At 46.7% G+C, this 22,852-nt stretch overlaps 2 protein-coding genes across 6 annotated transcripts in view; one reads left to right on the top strand and one right to left on the bottom strand.

Annotated features, from left to right (window-relative positions):
• The window catches only part of LOC120898493, a 93,251-nt gene that overhangs the window by 6,132 nt on the left and 64,267 nt on the right, over nucleotides 1-22,852 (bottom strand). The gene's annotated exons all lie outside the window — the stretch shown is intronic.
• The window catches only part of LOC120898490 (HIV Tat-specific factor 1), a 61,256-nt gene that overhangs the window by 24,922 nt on the left and 13,482 nt on the right, over nucleotides 1-22,852 (top strand). The gene's annotated exons all lie outside the window — the stretch shown is intronic.

Here is a 22,852-nt window from a genome sequence, read left to right as displayed (position 1 = left end):
TGGTTCTTGCCGTGCCGAAAAGGCGTAACATCTTCTTTTGCCGAAGATGGTACCAGACGGGGTGTGTAAGGCGCATGCATTAATGACAACCACTGTGGGGGGAGTTGTTGCCAGATCAGATCCAACGGTGGGGAGAGAGACTGAGGTGAAACACTCCCACCCACAGACCATCGCTGTGAGCATCTCCCGGTGACCAGGGGTTTGGCGCCTCGTTGCGGGAAGCGTCGGATTGTAGTTTTTGCTTTTATTATTATTATTACACACAAACATCATGCACACTGGTTGTTTTGTTTTTTGGTTTTTGGTCGTTGGCAATGGTAGTAAAAGATGGTAGAAGAAAGTAGACCCACGCACACACACACAGAAGGTAGTAAATCGCCCTCTTTCCTTGCTGTTTTGTGTGAGGGGAGATGGTGTATAAAATACAACCGCGTACTGTTTACTGCCCCGGTTGTGGGTGTGTGTTCCTCAAACGGATGTTACTCTATCCCCCGTGGGTTCGATCCGTGGGAGCAGTAGCAGAAGCATTATTCCTCTTTCCAGTCGCTCATGAATCCGTCATTACACCGAGAGTACGACATAATCCCTGTCCCCGTTTGCTAGCTGTTTTTTTTTGTTGTACATGATTGCTAAGCTTTGCAGAATAATGACGGTGAGGACGGGCAAGAGTGCTTGCATTGGATGACGGGGAGATACCGAGTCACCATCATGATGCTCACAGCGTGATAACCTGCTCGATGCAGCGCCTTGCACTCACAGTGCGTCATCAGACCATCAGCAGGCTAACTTATGACGAGATTATTATTGGGCGCTGTCTGGCGCCGTATTTCCATGCATGTGACAATGCCGGCAGCATTGTGCGGGTTTGCTCGGGAGCATCAAATATTAGCAGTAAAATAGGGGATTGGAGAACAAGTATTAAAGACTACATGGTGTATATGGTCCTGTCCTGTGAGCTGTGGGATCAAGCTTTGGTGCATTGTATTCATCCATCCATTCAGTAAGCAAGTAAGAAGACCCCTTTTAACCTCTCACTCTCTTGAGTTTAGAGTGGCTTTTTGCGATGAAAGGTGCAGAAGTGCACATTTCACGGACGAAGCGGCGAGATAATACTGCTTGGCGAACCCTAGCGAAGCACCAAAGGTCATGGATTTGTTTGGCAGGAGATATTCGGCGCGGTGTGCAAACACAGCAAACCCTTCCCGCCAAGGATTACGCCATCGAAAGTGCAGTTGTGTACTTCCCCGTGTGCTGTGCAGTTGTTGTCGCGCAGACACTTTTAGTCGTGGTGGAACTGGCCAAGGTAAACGACACCGACTCTGTACTCCTCGTAGGGGAGCACTCTGTGCCTTTTATTTCACCTTTTTCTGGTGTTCTTTCTACAGTTGACACTGTGCGGATTAATCGGGCCTTTTGGGGGAGCTCACGGGTACCGCGGGGGAGCAATCTGCATGCAAAAAACTAATAAATCATTTCCCGTGGAGAGAGGTGCGAACAAGATCAAATGGGCGAGCAAAAATGGGGGGACAAAGCCCTCCCAGATCCGTACAATTGCTGTCAATGCGTCGGTTGGACTTCAAGATTGAACCTTGAAGACTTCCAGCCTCCAGCTTAAATCTTCTTTCACCGCACCACGCAAAGGCACACCGACGACTCCGACCGATCGTTATCGCGAGTGAAGCATAATCGCAAGAATTCGAGGATCGTGATCGTGCCGCTCATACAAAAACTGAAGTTGTGCGCGTTGTTTGTGTACCTTAAAGCTTACCGGGACTTACTTATTTCCATTGCTTGGGTAGGAGACACCAGGTCTGATTAGGTGCCAAGAATTGTCTGCTCGCCATTGAAACAAGGGAAACGATTGTCGGGGGAAGTACGCGCGCTGCTAAAGTGCGTCAGTGGTGTTGAACCAATTTCATTCATTCGACTACTACACCAACAGGTTCGGCAACTCATGAAAAGGGGGCAGAAGTCCTGAGTTAAATGCCCCAAGTTAAACGTATGTCCCATGGACAAGAGGGACAGAGTGAAGCTTTTTTACTTTAATTCCACTCCCCGAACCTGATTGGGTGCGCATTAAACAAGCGTGTCACAATTTGTCCCTTTTTGCGTCTTCGACACACGGGCCCGACTGTGGGAACCGGTTCCCAGGTCCTGCAGTAAGTATTACAATTGCAGCAGGCAGTCCTTCCTTTCCTTTCTTCGCTTCCATTTTCTCACCACTGATCGAAGCGTGGAGACAACTCAACACGATCGTGCTCTACGTGCCCCCCCCCGCCGCTTGCGATGGATTTTAATCGCAATAATTACTTCTTTTCTGCTGGCCGCACGCCGTTCCGTTTTATATTTGTTTTTTTTTTCTCTCTCTCTGTGGTTATTCTTAAGGGGCAGCAAGGGTAATCGGAACATCGGATGGATCCAGGAGAGCTCGAACGGAAAACATCTTAATAAGCGCGCTGCTTTTCTTCCACCGAGGAGATCATGGGCTCGCTTGGAAGAAGGCACTGTGCTTCCTTTTATCTTGCGGCGTGTCGAGACAGGAAGGCGCTTCCAAGAGTGGCGAGCGAGTAAAGCTGGACCAAAAGGGGTCGAAAGGGATGATGACAAAAATTCAATTACCGTGCATAATTTATGCAAATAGTACAACATCATCCAGTGTGCTGGCAGTACACACACACACACACTATCCCTTTCTCATTCTGTCGCCGTGTGCGGGCTCGGGTAATGGCTCTCTGCTTTTGGATAAGCGCACATAGAAGCGACAAAAGCTCATAGCGAACAAGCACTAGTGCTATTACTATGATACTACTTCCTGCTTTGAGCATTCGTGCCGGAAAATATGCTTTTACGTGTACTGTGTGTGCTGCACAAGATGGGAGGGTCGTTTGTTTGCGCTTAGTTGATGCCTTAGTTGGTCGTTGCTTTCTTGAAGCGGATAACTAAAGAGCGCTGCTGCTGCCAGTACCAATAACACGCCCAACAGTCTGCACAACTTTCTGATGTTTCACTGCCAGTCATAAGGGAGCTAGTAGAGAGCCCTCCGCTTATCCGTGTCATCATCTAATTGTGGTGTCGCTGCCAGCTGTGGATGGATCAGTATACCGAAAAGTACTTCATCGGATTATTCACGCCCGACCGGTTGGGACGCATGGTTCCGTTTTCTGAAAATTCCATTCAAAATCCATTCATTCCCTTAAACTAAGCGAGGTTTTTTTCCGCCTGCAAAAGTTGCTCAATTTGCGGCTCCAGTGGCTGGCCACAGAAAAGCGCGGGGAGTAGTGGGAGTGAAATTAAGAAAGTTGTCCTTTCAATCTGCCAAAATCGCCCAAAATCGGCTGACCGATTTATGTGCTACAAAATGCGTACTTCTTTCTCTTTCTCTCTCTTTGCACAAACTCTCGGTCAGTGTCGTCGTGCCCGAATTGGGTGGCGATTAATTGCTTATTAGTTTGGGGGTGGGTGGTGGGTTGAAGAAAAAAAAAAGAAGCAGTCCCTCCACAAAACTGGAAACGAATTGCGATGAAATGGAGATAAATTAAATCCCACGCCTGCGGTGAACTTGGAACGGCATGCGTTTTGGGCCAAGTAAGTTGGACAAATTTGGCTTGGCGGATCGATTTAGCGTGAGTGTGCTTTTACCTTTGGAGGAGGATGACTTCTTGTACAAAAAAAAGCAGATTACATTGTGCAGCGCACCCTAGTGTGCGCTTTAATCAAGTGACACAGATTAGCGCTCATAATAGTGCTCCACTACTCTGCGTACACATTTGCAGATAAGCAATCAACCACAAAGCGGTGTGTTTTGTAGAACATTGCCATCCTCGTCAGCAGCCGAGGATCCCCGAGGAGCGGGGCTGTTTTACAAGTGCTTTATTAAATTACCTCCAAAGTGCAACATTATTGTTATGCTGACCCGTCCTCGCCTGTTGCCGACCGATCTCGACCGATAATTAATCGCATTAATCGCCGACAAAGCATCGTGTTTAGGGCTGGTGATGTGGTGTTGTTTTCATGGTTTGTTAGAGGTACAGGCCCTGGTTTGACCGTTTCGTCCCTAGCTCTCGCCGCTCACGCGCTAATAGGTTCCTCGCTTAGTTATGCAAATTGTATCGATAGCGATTATGCCTTCCGCTTCTGGCCTCACGGGAGATTGTGCTGTGGGAGGTCCCTTTTTGTTGGTAGGAAAATGCAAGCCCCAATGCAACGCTCACTTTAGCTCTCAAAATCGATCGACAACACACGGCGGGTTCGTCGTTTGGTGCGCACGGATGCACACAGGGTGCCGACAACACAGACCTGTGCGCGGTTAGAGCGTTATTCGCTGACGAAATATTAATTTTATGCTTGCATAAACACACACACACAACTCACATTCCTCCTCCCTGTGTATGTTTCGGTATGTACGCTTATCAGTGGCACGGATCGATTTCCGTTGACAAGGGCAAATAGCTGACGAGCGCGGGCGCGCTTGTGATCATATTTGCCTCACGCTTGCTTCCCCCTCGCTAGGTACACAGTACCTTGTCGGAGCGTAATTTAATCAACTCACAAAAGCGTATGCCGCCAACCTTTCTCTCCAAACACGGGACCACCGGCCATTGCATCGTAGTGTAGTACCTGCAAATGGGTTGCAATTTCCGCACAGCATTAAGTACACACAGCACCACACGGTACAGGGTGAAACGCAACAAGGGTGTTTGGGGTTTCGGGAAACATCGCTGAAAGCTTGCTGATTACGCAAAAATCCTCGTGAAGATAGAGAGCGATGGGCTTTTGATTTGGTTTATTAGCGAAAGAAGGGTCTATTTGTGCGCCATTCACAGCTCTCAGCTCCCAGCTTTGAACGAGAAAATCGAAATGAAAATCTTATTTACTCCGAATTCAGATTCCCTTTGGTGGGCGCGCTCGCGCTGGTACGTAATAACTGTAAAGCAGGACATTGGGATTTTTCGGGGTTCTCCCGGATCCATCGAATGGTGTGGGGAAAATTGAATTTTCCACTCGCGCGCGGTGTTTTTGATTGATTTTTTGTTGTTTTTGTTGCGGTACGCTCGCCTATTAATCACGACGACCCGGTGTGTAATAATGTTGTTATCTTTGGAGGCCCCTACATTGAATGCGTCTCATGTATGGGAAACTGGGCAAAGAAAGCTTTAAAAGCTACAGACAAATGAGTGATGTGTACGTCCTTTATTTTGAGTGAATGTGTATGCCTATGTTGTGCAGCAAATAATGAACCATGTTGATGAAATTTTTAATCCACTTTGTTTTGGAGGGGATGTACTTTTTATCAATGCATTGGCGCTTTGTCCGAAAAAATAGAATATTTTCAGTTTTATCCCATTCGTTCGTTGTGGACTATGTGTGAAGAGTTAAAAACGTTAAAGTTTTTACAACAATTATGACCAAGTAGACATATGGTGTTAAATCCAACTTTTGGGTATTTATAAAAAAAAAAAAAACAAGCTAACTGAACGGTATAAACACTAGTGTTGTGATTTATGAGGCTTTGTGGGAGATATTTTTACAAGAAATGTCCAGCAAAAAGTGATTCAAATTCCGAATAGAATCTTTAAACTAGACAGCAAAGTTCATGGATCTCTGAAGAATCTTGAATCCTTGTGGCTGTTCCCATGTAGGCATTGGAATTGGTCCTGAAGCTACACCGACCCTGGAACAGTTGCTCAATATATATCATATCTGCAACTTGTACAGAATCCATATTGGCCCTGGATCTGATCTTATCCTCCTGATCCTGATCCTCTGCCATCGTTTGAAATTGTCCTGGAACACCCATATTGATCCTGGAACATATCTTGAACTCATATTGTTAATGGAACTAATCCATACTTTATTACAATTCAATCTTCTACCTCCACTTGTCTCTGTCAAAGAATACATCGAGATCCTGTCCACCAGGTCAGGTATCTACTCTGGTATCTATCCAGTAACTAACTTGTTTGTTGTTATCCGACGCTACAACCGCTTTGCGGTCTTGGCCTGCCTCAGGAGTGTCCGAAACCGCTCACGGTTTCGCGCCTTTGTCTGCCAGTCCGTTATCCCGGCCTTAATGGCCTCCTCCACGCCATCTTGCCACCTCAATTTGGGCCTACCACGTCTCCTCAGCCCTTGTGGACGGCCTAAAAAGACTTTGTGGCCTGACCAGTAACTAACAGTTTTTGTAAAATACTTTGTAGAAATTTTGCCATCTACAGAATCATAGACAATCATTCAAAGTTACAAATCATCAAAATACTTTGGTACTATGAGGAATTCAAAATTGGCAGCATTTCTCTGTCTTCTCGTGTTTGTTCTTAGTTCATTTCCTTCACGTTTTTCTCTTTTTTGAAGAGAAATTCCACTGACTAAACACTAAACGGCTTCATTTGTACCATTCGCGCGAGTAGTTTCACAGAACTCAACCAGTTACTACTACTTCAGTTAATTATACCATCAGGAAAGCTCGTTATTTCCCCCTGCCATTCTTCCCCCGTAGCTTCCCGTAGTTTCCGTGTTTGCCCTTTATGGTGACACTCCTCGTCAAAGGGGTCTCACTCGGATAATTCTATCAAAAGTTGTACGTCCAAACTCCTGGCAACGGGAGATCAACAATTATTTCCGAACCGGAAAGTGCTTCGGAACTCGACCCGCCGCTGCCCTCCCCCTAGCGAAAGCGAAACTTTATCGTTCCCATTCTATCAGTGGCATCGGATACGGGTTCGAGGATCGCACACAGCGGACCACCATCACCGCCATCACCAGTACCAGCAGCAGCATCAGCATTATCAAATTATTAAGCTACGTGAAAGTTGTTTAGACATCACCTCTCATGACTCGCTTGCGGAAAAGGGGTCGTGAGGTGTGTGTTTTTTTATTGCACCATCAATGTATGCACCACCCCATGGCTGGGGACTGGGGAGCGCATTTTGGATCGATGCAATTTTTCAACCCACCACACACACAATCCACGACCGCAGAGGCAGCGCAAACGAGCGCAAAAAGGGCGTTGAGCGGTCGCGCTCGTGTGTCGCTTCCGACGATGATGATGGAGGTGATGATGATGATCGGTGTTGATGGATGTGTGTTTCGGTTGCGGCGACACGCTGCATGGTTGTAATATATGCAGAGGTAGACACAAAAAAAGCAGGGAAAAGGCAAATTAAGAGCATCGTAGAGTTGACGTGACGTGATCCGGTGTGTGTGTTGATTTACTGCACACAACGGTTAAGTAATGTTGGCAAATTTATTTACTTTGCACATTAACGAGACACTTCGCACCGGAGGGAAGGAAGTACGTTAGAGATCTGTTGGGTGGTGTGAAGGTGTGTTGTATAGGATTGGAAAGCATTGCAAAATTGATTGCCGCACGCATATTCGCTCCCTTTTTTGCTCTATCGAACGGTTGTACTAATGACGTTAAACGAGGATCGTTTAGTGAGAGGTGAAGATTAGAGCAATGAGTAGCGGGAAAGAACTTCTTAAAGGTGTTATTCTAATGTTCATACTACCGTTACCTCACTGTACTGTAAGACTCACATTAGTAAAGAGACCTCCCACATTGGATACTTGTCACAACAGATCGGCTTGTTTCGCTATTGATGGGCATAATTCTATAAACAAATACACTCTCTGTAGCGAGAGCATTAGCGAAGAAGTTAGAAGTTATCAACTGTTTACAGTAGCAAATCGGCGTGGACATCAGCGCGTTAACCAGCATAACCGACAGCGATTTGTGCGAACGTCAGCAAGAAGCCGGCGGTTTGTCTCAGGTTTTGAGGCCGTGGAATTCCAACTCCACAAGGTCTGGACGCGTCTCAAGTTCGCATTGAATGAAGCTCATTCAGAAACGCGCTCTGTGCGCTGCTGCGTTGACAGTAGCAACTGGCAAGCTTAAGGCATAAGTAAGTGGGGAGCTTAAGGGAGCTTAGGTTATTTGTTTACCGGGGTTCGGGTGACTTCCCTACATCATTGCACATTCCCCTTTGAGCAACCCATTTCAAGAGGCCTCCGAAACACACAAAAAACACTGAACCCATGCCGCGTGTTTCGTTTCGCATAGAACAAATGACATCAGCGCTGTTTATGACGCTCCTGTTACTCGGGTTGTAATTGGGTCTAGGGAGGCGTTTGGGGTTCTAATTTGATGAGATTTTTTAATGCCTATTGGGGGACGTGACGCGACTTGACACCCGGAGTCGGAATGAGCTCCAAAAAGGCATCGCATTCGATGATGTCGTCCCCATCGTGCGGTACGTGCCGATGGTAGAACTATAAAACTCAATTTGCTAAATTAAGCGCCTCCATACCGCTGCTGCTGCTGCTGTTGGTGGAATGCACACGCCTGCCTGACCTCTGGGAAGGGTCTAGTTGTCCAAAACGCACCCTCGACTTGTTCGATTGATATGGTGCTGGGTAGGAGAGAGCGAAGCATTGGAATTTTACCCATCCTAGGCGTTGTGTCTATGGGTCAGTCCCGTCAACCGAGCGCGTCACGCGCGAACATCAATAGACAGCAGCATAACTCCACCGTTGGCAGGCAGGCTTCTCCTAGCGTGGTAGGTGGTCCGAACAACAATAACGAACAACAGTTTGGGGAGTGCGAAAACGGTCACATTCTTTGCCAACCAACGGTTAATAAAAACATACGGCCAACCGATCGCGCATGAAGTCATACCCGCCCGGCTCTTAATTGGGAATGATAAATCATAGATCTCTGTGGAACGTTGTGGCCTCTCGCAGTAGGGTAGAGGACAGGCAGACACAGGGACCTTGTAAAAGCATATGTTCTATTTTGGTTTAATTTTTAGTAGCATTCGCGCGAATTGTTTGCGTATGCTGCCGAGACAACGGACCGGCCAATGATGGATCGGTTTCGGTATTTGGCAATGGGATGAAACTTAATATCACGTTCACTGTTTTATGCGCTAATTTTGGTGCCCAGTTTCGTTCGAAAACTGTTTGTGCTTCATCAAATAAACAAATAGAAATGGCCGTTGGCTGTCAAACACGAAATCAAAAATGTTTGGAGCATGTTTGGAAGTGTGTTCCGTTCCCGGGAGAGAGCAATGAAAAACTCACGATCAGTCAAACCTCCAGGTACCGCCGTCGGTCGCAGTACCTGGGCGGGTGAAAATCGCACAAAACGCGTGGCCGCTACCACACCACCATCCTGACCATGATGACTTTTATCGCGCACGTTCGACAAATCAAACAAGACGACGCGATCAAAATTTGATGACAAGGCCGGATATTAAAACGATTCCCGCAACGGAGAATTGCGGGAGGCACAAAAAAGAACCAACGATAACACTTTTTCCTTTCCCAAAGGAAAAGTTAGGTTCGCAAAATCGGACCAAAACTTCCAACAATGCATGTTCAAGCTCTCGCAGCGTGTGTGTGTGAGAGATGAAAAGTTGCTGCCACTCGAACGGCATAAGTAAGGCTTTATTATTCTATTTCGGAATGTTTTCTTCAACTTATTGCTCGCCCGCTCTCCGTCTGCTGAGCTACTGCTGAACGCCATTGGAAAATGCTTGTTAAGAACGCAAATCCCTTGCACTGATAGCGAACCAAACACGAGCCAAGAATGATGTGGGAAGTGGCTGAAAACATTATATCCATGTGTATGATTTGATTATATACGCAAGCTCGCTGTAACAATGTCCTCTTCCTTCGATTCGATTTTTTGATTCGAAAGACGACTGTTGTTGTTCGCCTGTACCGTGTTGTAACTTTGGCGACGAGCAAATCCCTCTCCGACTGGCCCTTTTTAGTACAAGTTGTGTCGAGATAACATAATGAGATGGAAGGAACCTAAGGATGGAAGGAAAGGGGGTCGCTTAGATGAACATGACACAGAAAGCTAACGGTTTCGGGGAAAGATTAACGAAACACGGCTCTGAAGGCTTTGTCCTTATAATCCCCATCTCGCGCTCCAACTCCCTCCCTCGGCTCCCTCTGAATCACAATCCAATGATGATGATGATGATGATGATGACCGTACCGGTAAGGGAGATGTTGCCGTAAGTGATGCCAGTTTCGTTTCGTTGGGGGATTGGAGAAATTGGAGCAATATCGGCACCTGTTTGTGTGCGGTTCTGCTGATGTGTGTCATCGCTCAAACATCAAGCAACTAGCACCGGACGTACGTATCATCTGGTGGTTGGGTGTGTTAATCGCCAGTATTCCCGTACATGGCAGTAGAATGTGAAGTGAAGTGGTAAAATTGCATCGTGTCAGCTGTAAAATTGCACCAGACTCCGCTCTCTTCCCCAAGCATGTCTCTCCAACCCTGGGAAGGAGGTGTTGGTTTAACACGTCTGCGTGTCGGTGTCCGAACAGACCGCTCAAGACCGTTCGTCATCAGCCTGAACGTGATAATGCAATTTTAATTATTTGTTGACACGAGGGGGAGGGGAGCAAACCTAGGGTAATTATGGGCTTCATAGTTGTTGTTATTGGCCTCCCGTTGCTTGGGTAGACACACCAGCAAAATAGCATGGATCATTTTTGGAACGAGGCGATGGCTTCGTCACCCAGGCACTGGCAATTGGTTGTCTAAGATTCCAATGCGTCTAGTTGCCAGTTCTTCTAACTCTCGATAGTTGCAGACATTCCGGAATGGCTGGAATTCCACTACGATAGAGGAGAAAACTGGACCTTATTAGCGGGTGCGTGTGTATGCGTGCGTGCTCATCGTTTCACCGCGTATAATTGCATGTGAACGGGAGCAGACGTGCGCATCCTGTTCGAGCGAAAGCGCACATTCTTTGCTGCAGCTGAATACTTGCCACTGTTCTTGCTGCTAACGCCGCCGTTTTAAATCATCGCCTCAAATATTCATTTTTTTGAGCATGAAGCTCCAAACTCTCGTTCGTTACTCCAAGTTTAGGCCGAGTAAGAAGGCCAGTGTTTATCGATCGAAGGTTCGTGGAAGCAATTTCCATTGCGCAAACTTTCCGCGTGGCGTTATTAATGTTATTATTATTGTTATGTTAACCACCAAACTCAGGCCGGCTGCTCGATGTAATGGAATATTTTTGTAATACGATGGAATGGTATGTCGGAGTCGGCACTGGAAAGAAAAAGCGCTCCCCCTGGCGGAGTGACTCTCCGCTTTGGGATGAAGGTTAGGGGCACCGGGATAGCCACACAAAAAATTGATTCATTTTCATATCTCCCACACCACTCCGCAATGGTTGACTGTGGCGAACGTGGTTTTTGCCCGGTTTTGTTGTTTTTACCGGGACGAGCAAATGTTTCTTAATGATGCAAAGGTAATTTGGTCGTTGTTTTGCTGAAAATGTCCCTGTCTTCTGGAAGGGAAATTCATGTTGCACATGAATAAAAATGACTTCCCTCGTCCTTGTGGCCGGAAAGGGGAAAGCACACACACACGCACACACCAAAATGAAGCTATTAAAATGATAATTTATATTTTTAAGGATCGTGTTTTGTTTTACGCTTTAATTGAATACGACCGCTTTTGGTTTTTGGATGGCACGTTTGTTAATGTGACCCAAATCCCGCTTGTTTCTTGTGACTCTAACACGCCTTCGAACGCGTACACGCTTAATTGGAAATGGCCAAATGGGTGGGTGGTGTCGTCCACTGAAAGGAAAGCAAGAAAAACAGACACAACGGAAAATGGTGGCCGTATACGGCCATTTAAAATTCACTTAAAAGCTCATTACCGGTGGTGGTTGGGTGGCGCATCTTCCCTTCCCTGAAGTTGAATCCCACGACAACGACTACTTCGGCAGGACGAATTGGGTCACCCGATGTGTTCGGTGGCTTATTGCAGACGGAAAGCTCGCTTCAGAATGGTAATGCCATTTAGGTTCTGGATTGGTATTGGTCTCGGTGCGTGTTGTGATAAAGAACAGCGAGAGGATTTTCTCTAATCCGGATGTAAGGTTTTTTTTGGGGAATGGAATCGAATCCCCTGAGGGATTGGCATGACATGGAGTGTCGTTAGCATTTTCCAGGATGGAATTAGGGGAGGAAACCATTGGAGGATTCCTCTGAACAGTAACATCTTGGTAAATTGGTCTTGTAACACATTTGTACTAAAACCCCATTTCAACCAATTAGTACAGCTAGGAAGATCGCATTCCTTGAACTAACCCTCCCAAAACTATGCCGTCATCGAACGTAAAAAGAATTGGAGTGAAATGTCCGTTAAAAATAGCCAATTATGGCTTTGTTCGATCGCCTCCCGAAAATCCCGCTGTCAGAGCATAGTTTATTTTACAACTCTATTTCACTACTCTGTGTCATTCCGGGGCCAGATCACACCGGCCGGTGGGTCGTATAAACAATTAAACATATCCTGTGTGCCAGTGTCCAAAAAAACGGAGGGAGGGTGTTTCTCGCACTGCCAATTTTATGGTGGGCATCACATGTGTGCGTCTGTCCATCAGCAACCATGGCGGTCGGGTTATGCACAAAAAAAATAAAAAATTGCCCCCATGTATCGATTCGCACACCTTCTGTGCGCATTGCGTCGAAACGTTCACGCTTGGGATCGCTTAGAAGCCGTCCAAACCCACCACCATCACCCCGCTCGATGGTACATCCCACCAAAAACTGGTGGCGGCATCGGTTCAAAGACAAACACACCCAGATGGGCCGGGATGCGAGATGCGGTCCAGGTCCGATAGCAGCAACGGGTTTGTTGGACTATTTTTAACAAACCTTTCCGCGCACACATTAGCCGTGCACGTGTGTACGCCGAGTTGTACAGTTCGATTCCGACTGCCGACATCTTGATCTCTGATGGGGTTTCTGCTGAATGTGCTAAATCATCTTCCAGCGTTCTGTCGCTGTGGTTGCTTTGATTTCAGCTTACAGTTTTCGATCAAGATATGGGGCAGGATTGTGAAAGTGCGTTTGGCGCACTGCATTGGGAGCGTTGGTTGATTCTCTGTTGCTCCAATCCGAAGTTCACCATTGATCGAACAAGAACGAAGCTTGGAGAAGGATTCCCCATCCCGTGCAAGTGAGAAGGTGTGCGTTAAACATTGTGCACTTCTTGTACTCAATTTTCGTGCGACTGTTTACAGAAATACGATGCTGAAACCTAAATTTGTTTAGCTAGGGTCGCAGAATTTTCGACCCCGTTCCCCGACACGGTTTCCAACTAATCAGATGTCTGCGTTTTGCGGGGTGTACCACACGCAGTAAACAAAGTATTTTTTTCTTCTCCCGATCGGTCCCCTCAGTTGACGATCGTTTTACCACTGCCGGCGATGAATATGATGAAGCTGACGTGACTAAATTTCGGGGGCTTTTTTGTTGGGGTAACGAGATGACGATGGCTGAAGGGAACACAAACACAAACCTCGTCTACTGCGCCTTGCTTTTTGCTGGCAACAATTTTATTTCAGTTTCGTTCAGCAGGGCCTTAGGCGGTCGGATTGCAGGGCACGAAAATGTCACAGCAGGCCGTTTCCGGGGCCTCACACCGCCGGTGGTAGGCGTTGAAGTGCTGACCGGGTGGGCAGCTTTGCTCGCAGGCCGTACCCTGGTTGCAGAGGAAGTACTGCGTGCAGTCTGGGTGCGGCAGAAGGTAGTTGCTGGCGTCGGCCGGACAGCGAGCGTTCGGACCGCAGGCGGCCTGGGCCGTACCGAACAGGGTGGCGACCACGGCCAGCAGGAGCAGGGTGACCAGTGCCAATGGGGACTTCATTTTTAACTCGTTGTTTTTGTTCTTAGCGGAGCAAGGGCGAAGAAAGCAGGAGTTAAGAAGCGACTCGATGCTGCGAACAGACTGAAATGTGGTACCGCAGCGGACCTGGTTGCTAATGTAAGGTTTATCGAGCCACGATATGCTTATCTTTGGGTGCCGATTGGATTAACGATGGGAAATTCAATGGCGTCCCATGACGACCCCCGTGCACACCCCATCTAATCGATTGCGCTCTCGGACGTCATTCATCGCGCGTTCAACCAAGCCGATAGCAACAGATTGCGTTCCCTAATGGCGTTGCCACACCAGCTTCGTGCCATTATCGATCTTGCACGTGTTGTAATCGATAAGCGATTTGTTTGGCAAATCTCGTGCCGGACATGGATGCGTTGGCGTTCGCATTGGTCCGCAGACACAGCTCTGGCCCCGTTCAGTTCGATTAATATTCGCGGACAGGTTTCATTAATTCTGCACACAGACATTAAGGTGCAGATCGCTGTCTAGCGATAGCCATTCTTCTGGCCAGCTGTGGCAGCACTCTTCTGCTCGCTTGCGTGACACAGTTCCGTAGTACCCCGGGGTGGTTTTGCAAAGAATGCAAAGTAGACGAAACAGAACACGCGGGCAAGCTGTTGCAGTCGGAAGAAATGTTCCCATTCGATCGGTCAACAAAACGATTGCAAACCACACACAGACACACACACTTTCTGACCTAATGTGGTCAGGGCAGAATGTTGAACAGTTTCTAAAAACCCCGCAAAGACACCTTGGTCGGTGGCCAGGGTTGTGATGCCGTCAGCGCGAAAGCGGCCATACAGTGTAAACAAGGCGGATTATGTGTGGGCGCCTCTCTTTTGCCGTTGCCGGGGCATGTGTGCCAGAGTCTACCCATCGGCAATGAATGAATCCATTGTAAGCAGTTCCACAGAGCATGTGTGTATGCGCATACTTCTCCTAGCCCAAGAGTTGCTGGGAGACGATCGAACTGCGGACGCAGACTTTTCTTCGGACCTCGCTCTGGGGCCGCGGAAATGGATGAGCCATAAAATAGTCGAACAAATAAATTTGTCTGCGTGCGCGGGCCCCACACTACATTAATGGTGTGGTTGCGCCCTGATAATAGTTTGCTTTTCCCCTCTTTCCGATCTGAACCGGGCTGTCTGTCTTCCGGTCCAGTTCGGTCGTGCAAAAAGGACACCTCGATGGGTGTGCGTCATCGAGCGCACCCGCAGGCCCATTAAATTGCGAGGTAACGAAACAATTACCGAAACAAACAGAAAAAAGGGTATTAATTTGATAAACTGTGTAACAATGGCAATGTGCGTGTGTGTGTGTAACGCCATTCACAGGTGGAAGAAATGAGATGTCGCTCGAAATGGCAATTACATTAATTATCCTGTCATTGGCGAGATTTATTTTACATCGGAGTCTGCTTCATACGGGGGCAGCCGCCCGACGGTGGCATTAAAAATCTCGTTCCAGAACCTCTGGAAAGCGGGAAGAAGTGAGTGAGCAGCGCGGTCGTGACCATAAACAAACACGGTCAATGAATCTTGGGGGGACGCTTGGAAAGAGTTTCGTAGAAGAAGTTGGACAATGTTGGGAACGCGGGTTGATCTTACACTCCTACGGGCTGTTGCACTCACTGTGGCTCACTTGTTCTGCTGTTGCTGCCGTTGTCCGTTCAAAGAGGGTGGCTCACTTGCCGTTGTTTCTTGTGTACCCTTCGCCTCTTCTGGTTCGACAAACTTACTACTCCACCGATCATCAAACCAGATTACGCTTTAATTTTTATTTATGATAGTTTTATTGGTTTAAAAAGGGGGGCTTTCACCGCATGGGGCGTCCTGTTAGTGTGCTGTTAGTGTTGAAGGGGATTGCTATCTTGCTCTTGGTGACAGTGCGCTCCGTACCGTAGTGTCTGTTTGTAGCTGAGTTGACTTCCGATGGCGCTCGGGCAGGGAATTGAATAAAAAAGAAAGCAGCTTCAGTATGAGCGATGTGCGATGTCTGCGGTAATGATTGAACCGACCCGTTGAAAACTCATTTACTTTGATTTAACAAGCTATTGGACGTGCCATTTAAAAGGGCATTATTTATTGTCATTTAAGCGCTCCGTCTTTCTCTACGAGTCGTGGAGACTCGACGTTGAATTGTTGAAACGCTAATGGCAAGTGGCGCGTTAGCTTTGATTTATTCTTCATCGCTTCTAGTTATTGTCTAATAATTGTGAAAATAATTCCATGTTCTACAATTGCGTAGATTTATTGGTAAATCGTACGGCCCATAGCGGGCGATATTTGGCTAAACATTAGCCTCATTAACATCCCCCTTTCCTGACTGAATGTCTACGTTACTCTCGCTTAGCTATATCTGGTGATTGGTGTATAATCTTCCACCAGAACAATAATAGCAGCCTGAAGATGTGCGATCCTTTTATCCCCATCCCATCCATCCCCCGGAGGCTGAAATACGAGCCCGAACGGAAGCTCCGTTTTCCGGATTTATCGGAAGCATTTCGTGATGCCTTTGCGTGATGCGTGTGTATTGCCGCCACAGTATTCCAGCCTCGGAAGACGACAACATAACAGCTCCGAGGCGCAAGCAAACAAGTTTGGGGAAGGGCAGTTATGATAATAATCATAATTCATGCCCTTTTGCGTACTCCATCTTCTTCGGTTTTCAGAGCGGAAGGGGACCATCTCGGACATCCGAAGACGCACCGGCCTTTTTAATAATACGAGGCGTGTCCAGCTTGTACCAAAGAATGCGTTGCTACACGCAAAAAGACGCCAAAGAAGAGAACCCGGGGCGGACACAAAAAGGCAGAAGGAATAAATTTCCCGTCCACGATTCCGGATTCCGGAGCGCGCGCGCTACGCTTAGCCGCGTGGAAGAATTGATTTGTTGTGGACTGTGTGCCTCCGGGAAAGTGAAATGTTCGGCATGACTCAATCCTGAATTGGTAGGAGCGCTGAAGAAGGTGAGGGGCGGTCAGTAGCATGGTTGGAATGGCAGATTTGATTGAAGATCGAACTTCGTGTCGACGGGCTCGGACGGAAGTTTGTTTGGCTAAGTCGTGTGCTGCCCAATATTTTCTTCTAGTAATGACGGGAATGGGGAGTTTCGGATTTTCGTGAATGAACTTGCCATTGCTTTGCTGGAGCTGATGGCGCCAGCAGCAGCAGTAGCATTAGTAGAAGCAACGTTCAGAATCCATCCATCTCGTGGTTGCGTGATGGAAGGAAATGAGATATTCCGGGGACCGGGCACCGGGAGGAATCGTCTGATTGACATGCTCGCACGAACTACTAGGGCGCTTGGGTTCAAAAGGGGGTGCAGTCCAGCTTGTCCAGCTTCCATTCCCGAACATGAGGGTTAATTACTTCACCGCCTGTTAAAAATAGTTCATTCAGTTTCTACTCTACACCCCAATTCTTCAGGAAAGTTCCTGAACTGGAAAGAAAGGTCATCTAGCCAAGCAGATGGAGAAGGTTGCGTAGAAAGCTGATGCTACATGTAGAGAGGCATTTCTAATTGTCGATAAAAACAATCAAACAAGCTGGTATAGTTCCAGGAATTTATCGCACAACAGAAATGTGGGGTTGGGAAGAAGGAACACAAGCGGTCGTTGATTAGTTTGCCATTAGTATCATTTGTTGCGCAAATGCAAATAATGCCATGTAGGTTTGTTGGTTTGCGGGATCCGTAACATTCAGGGATTGTCTCAAGATTGTGGCAATTCCAAATGCCCCGAATTCCTCCCCACGGCAACTAATTGGCCTACCGGGGGCCAGCCAGCCACAGGGTCAAATATTTGTCTTTATATTTGGCCTCATCAAACCGAACCCCAGACAATGGTAACGGTCCGAATCTTCTCGTCTTTGTAGCTAAGCTGAACTTCTTGTTTTTAGGGTTTTTGGGGAATCGGAATCAACATCACAGCCCGTAAGCAAATAGCCCAACTCTCCAAGAAGAAATGAAGGTTTTGGCGTTGCGAAGATTGGAGATTTATTTGTCGTGCCAAACAAATCGTGCCCACACACATAAGCACATATTGGGAGAACCCCATGAAACTCCGAATCTCCGGCTTTGGGCATGTTTTATCAATTTAACAAAACCTCAATCTGATCAATACCGACCGATTGATGATGATGTGTGTATGTGTGTCTCTGTGTGTGGATAGGAAGTTGTCGCAGAGCAGTAAAAATGGATTTTGTAGAAACGGATTCGGTCCACACATACGCGTCGTTGGCTTTGCATAAACGGTTTTACTTTTAGACGAACACAAGCGTAAAGAGAGCATGTTCTCGTATAGGTGTGTATGTGTATTAGTTCGGAGCGAAAGGACACAAAAAACTGTCCCACTTTCGTGTGGTCTAAGCGCCGGTGGTTCAGTTGCCCACAGTAGCTGGTCCAGTTGGTTTTTGTTTGGTTCTCGTTCTCGCTTCATTATGCCGGAAAACGTTCGTTCTTGTGAAAAGTGCACGTGTTCCAATAAGCGATCCTTCCGGCATTTGCCTAGTTTTGCCTCCGAGTGTGTATGTGTTTGCTTGGAGCATGATTGCGTGTTCGGTTGCCATGAGTTGAGGGAAAAAATCCTCACAAAAAAGGGAATCTCTCCTGGATGAGGAATGTGTTGTTGCGTTTGATGCAACCGGTAGCTTTGCTTTGGTGGTATTTGTTCACAGCGCAACAAACGGTGGATAAAAAAAAAAAAACAGACGACATACGTTCCTATCGCGAGGGTTTTTGTGTAGGTTCTTCATTTCGTTTGTCTATCTCGTGCTCGTAGAGTTTTTTTCCCCTGAGCGTGAATGGCCGGGCAGCCGGCATTTCTGTGCTTTGCTTCAGAACACAAACCGACCGGCAGCAGCGAAATGTATGGCGTGCATCTACCTTACTGGACCACTTTGCGTGCAAACCAGAAGACCCGTTGATGCTAGACATCAGTCAAGCAAGCGACCACTGGCAAAAAGTGGTTCATCATCTGCCATCTGGATTAGCAGCGCAAAAAAGACATCCAACGGGCATGGACGTGAGCATTGGCATATCCTCTGAATGTTCCTGTTGGAGGAAGGACCTCATCCAACCAACCAACAGTGCGCACTTCCCCCCTAGAAGCCGTTTTTAGTACAAGTGTTCGATCCGAGGTTTGTACACGGTTGAGTTTATTGGAATCGCTATCTCTCTTTCTCTCGGTCTAGCTCTCTATATGCTAGTGAGTTTAGTTGTCCGACCAACATCCGGCACGGAAGCAATCGACTCGTCCGTTTCGGTGTGTTAGGCCTATTCCGGACTTCCTGTCCCGTGCGTCCTGCGTTTTGCCGCGGTTGCTACTCTCGGTACACGATAATTGCGCGCTTTTGTTCGTGTCTATGTGTGTTATCCTGTCCCTCCAACAACAGGACAAAACCGGAGGGGGAATGGAGATTGCCGGATTACACACACACACAACACTGGTGATGAAGGTGGTTGAATCCTGTGATGGGATTTGTTTCCGGAGCCACTGATGGTGTGTGTGTGTTCGTGTGTTATCGTCGGGTGCTTTAAGCCGCTGTAATCCTCCAACGATCCAGCGATTGTTTGCTACTACTACTAGCATCACCAACAGCAGCCCGGTGTTTCGGGTTGTGGTTTTCGTGGCGCCACTGAAGGTGTGTCTTCTTATCGCGGTCTAATGGTTTTGAGGCAGAGAGGCAGGGGCAACTGTTTGGTGGGATGAATCGGCTCGGAAGCAATTGGTTTGAAAAGCTTCTCCATTCACATAATATGACCATTTGCAGTTGTTTTGGGTTGGGCCGGGTTAGGCACGAAGCTTTCGTTTGCGCTCGTGCCTTCACTGATTAGTGAATAGAATGGGACAAAAGGGCTTCTTTTGTCGGTTTAGTGGTTTTAATAGGCTTTGTGTGCGAGACGGATCCACCGGAAGCTTCTATAACCTGTGACAAATGTTTGGCAGACTGGCAAAGGCCTGAAGTATTTTACCCCAATCAAGGGGCTAATCCTGTGGAAACGAGTGACACAGGTATTCGCTGTCTATTCATCAATAGCTAATAGGAAAGCTGTATGCAAATTAGAATATCGGGTGGCTTTTTGTGACTAAAAAGTTACTTCACTTGTCATATAGAAATTATTGTGAACTTTTAAGACTCTTGGTTAAAAAATCAGGGTTTCTTTAATATCGTAGTACCATTAAAATAATTGTTTATAAATATTTGGAGAGTATGCTGAAGCTTCCTCTGGAATCATTCGAGAAGATAAAATGATCTATGGGGTTTTAAGGTTGTAGAATATGTTTACTTTCTTATGACCCACATTCATGAATATAACTTCTTTCAGTCATGAATCTGAATCCAATTTGCATAACATTTTTATTCATATTTCGCTTCGTTCCTCCATAGATGTAATGATTGCAAAAAAGGTCATGTTAGCACAGATTTATTGAATACTCTTTCAAATAGTTCAAACATACTTTCAAGTCGCATTTTTTGTGCATCCATAATCTTGTGATTGCTCAAATAATAATTAAAATAATCTAATATATCCCATAAAGCACCTGCCTTCCTTATTCGGGTACTAATTGGTGCCTGTGGGTTGCAACCCGCACTTTACAGTAATATTCATTATACCCATCAGGTGTGTTTACTTTCGTGAGTGAGTGAGTAATTAACCTGCATCTCTGTAAACACACACAGCACGGTTCCTGTGTGCCTCGTATACGGTACCACAACACTGAACTGCACTGGTTAAAGTAAACATAAACGACACTTTGGTACACAAATAAACAAAAAAAAAAAAGATCAATGAAAGATGGCCGTGTGTTGTGCATGCATGCAAATGTACCGTACAGCGGGTCTGTCACACTTGCCAAATGCTGACCAAACACTCATTAGCACCATTGGGCAGGGTAACAAATATATTTAAATGGCACCCGCCGTCCGTCCGCCGGTATGAGATATGGATTTTTTATTGGGCATTAATATGCAACACGCTGCCCCTTGGCGCGATGAGTCAGATGCACCCCCGTTGGTTTTTAAAAAAGGTGGCGCAAAGATGCGCAAAGATGGGAACTGAAATTGAAAATCCTCGCAAATTACCATGGTTCAGAAGTGTTTTTTTTGCTATTTCAACGATGCACTTGTTCATGTTTCATGGTTAGCCAATCGAGAGTTGCCCTTTTTAGCACCGCGGCCGGCCAGGGATGACATCAGCGCGGGTGCGCGCGTTTGGCATTTCGATAAACGTTTAATAGGCGCATCTGATATTTATGTTATGTGCCGTTTAGTGTGCGCTGTCAAAAAATGATGACAATCACCCTGCGCTTACGGTGGTATGATAAGTGCCTTCCGGCGGTGTCGGCCGGAGTTGATCTTGCGGCCGGACTTTGGGGTCATAACGGAACAGAAAGAGATAAAAAAGACGAAATGACAGCATCGTTTCGCTAAGTAGAAGGTCACATTTAATTTGGACAGCATAAACTAAGGTGGCAAGATGGGCAGGAATGTACTTTTGTCGCTGAAATGCAATATCGATTCGAATGCTGTAAAATGGGAGGGTTAAAAGGACTTCTCGAGCTGTGATGACGGTGAAAGCTACCTTTTAATGGTTGTTTGATTGGTTGTGCGTATCTTTAAATGTGATTCGTTCTTTTATAACCCCGGGTTGTATTGGGTTGCAGTTTCTGGTACTTTATTCGGTGTAAAAAGAATATTTTTATGAATGAATATCGGCTTGTGATCGTCTTTAATCACAAAGTTGAAGATGATGAGGAATTTACGACCGCAAACAGGATCTACTTCATACAGTGTCATTAGAACTTCAAACTTGGGAATAGTGATAAAACTTGATTTCGGGTTTTGTTTCTACTGTTTTTTGCCACATTGACTTTGTGGGTAATTCCACCCACCCAGTGATGCACACCTTTTTGTCGACACCTCCCCATACCTGTCATAATGGTCGGTTCCGAAGCCGGCCGGAACTTGCGGTGTGTGACATCGGGCGGCTTGAAGTAAAGCCTTGGGACGGGCGGCACATTGCAAAGTGTGACATAATTCACTGTCCAACACCTTCTGCACGGCCGCATCGTGGTCGGCCAACACACCACCAGGCCATCAAAATCAAACAGGTTTTCTCCGGTGCTCCGCGTTTGGTTTCGTTTCGTTGCGGGCGAAACTGCCAAACAGTTTTCAGCGGCTGCCAAAATGAATTAGCGCATCGGCGGGGTGATCCGCTTGTGTGCTGCTTTATTTAGCATTCGTGCGGTTTTTCCCCACCCTAGGCCGCCATGCGGCGTGTGTGGGAGTTCTGGGCGTGGGAAGACTCACGACACACACACAGCTGGGACAGACAGACAGACAGTGGCTGAGTGCGTGGTTGTGGTGCATTATTGCATCACTCGCGCTGCATAAGTGCATTTGCACAGACACCAGCAGCGGGCGTGAAAAATGATTCAAATGAATGAATTTAGGGTTTTGGGGTCTGCCAGCAACCACAGCGTCATCATGCGAGGCAGTATCCGGCCCGGAACGAAAGCACTGTGGGAAACGAACGATCGAATAACTGGGGAATGTTGAGGAGGCGTTTGGTATGAGCGATAAATTTGCGATGATCTCGCATTCAATTCCCGAAACGGCGCCAGCCAGCCAATGTGTGTGTGCTTTGGTGTGGTTGATTTGTATGCACCACATCTGTATGCAGTACAGGATGCAGGCAATGATCGTACAGCAACAACAGCTCAACTCGATCGTAGCCGGTGGTCGATACATTGATACATCTTTCCACCCCCCAAAACTACATCTTCCAATTTCCAAAAGGTGGGCTAGTTTAATGTGTATCGTATGCAAACGATCAACAGCTTTGGTGGTTTTTATAGCGATAGTTTGCTTACAAATTTGACTCGATACGACCGCTTTAGATGCTCAATGTTGGTAGGTGTCTGAACGGAATAGTTAAGAGAGTAGTTAAGAGACTTAGGAGGGTTACGTTGGAGATAACATTAAACTTTAGCTAAGTATCGAATGAAGAGTGACCTTTTCTTAAAAGTTGGACACTTTGAATGCCTGTTTTAACCTTCATACTATTGAAGTACTAAATAAAAAACGAATGTAGAGTTCATTAAACCATTATGAAACAGCACCACAAATGCGAAAAAATGTTGTA

Source organism: Anopheles arabiensis, chromosome 2 (genome assembly GCF_016920715.1).
Source record: "Anopheles arabiensis isolate DONGOLA chromosome 2, AaraD3, whole genome shotgun sequence".
Lineage (NCBI taxonomy): Eukaryota > Metazoa > Arthropoda > Insecta > Diptera > Culicidae > Anopheles > Anopheles arabiensis.
Note: the sequence above shows the minus strand (reverse complement) of the source record. Positions and strands in the feature narration are given on the sequence as shown.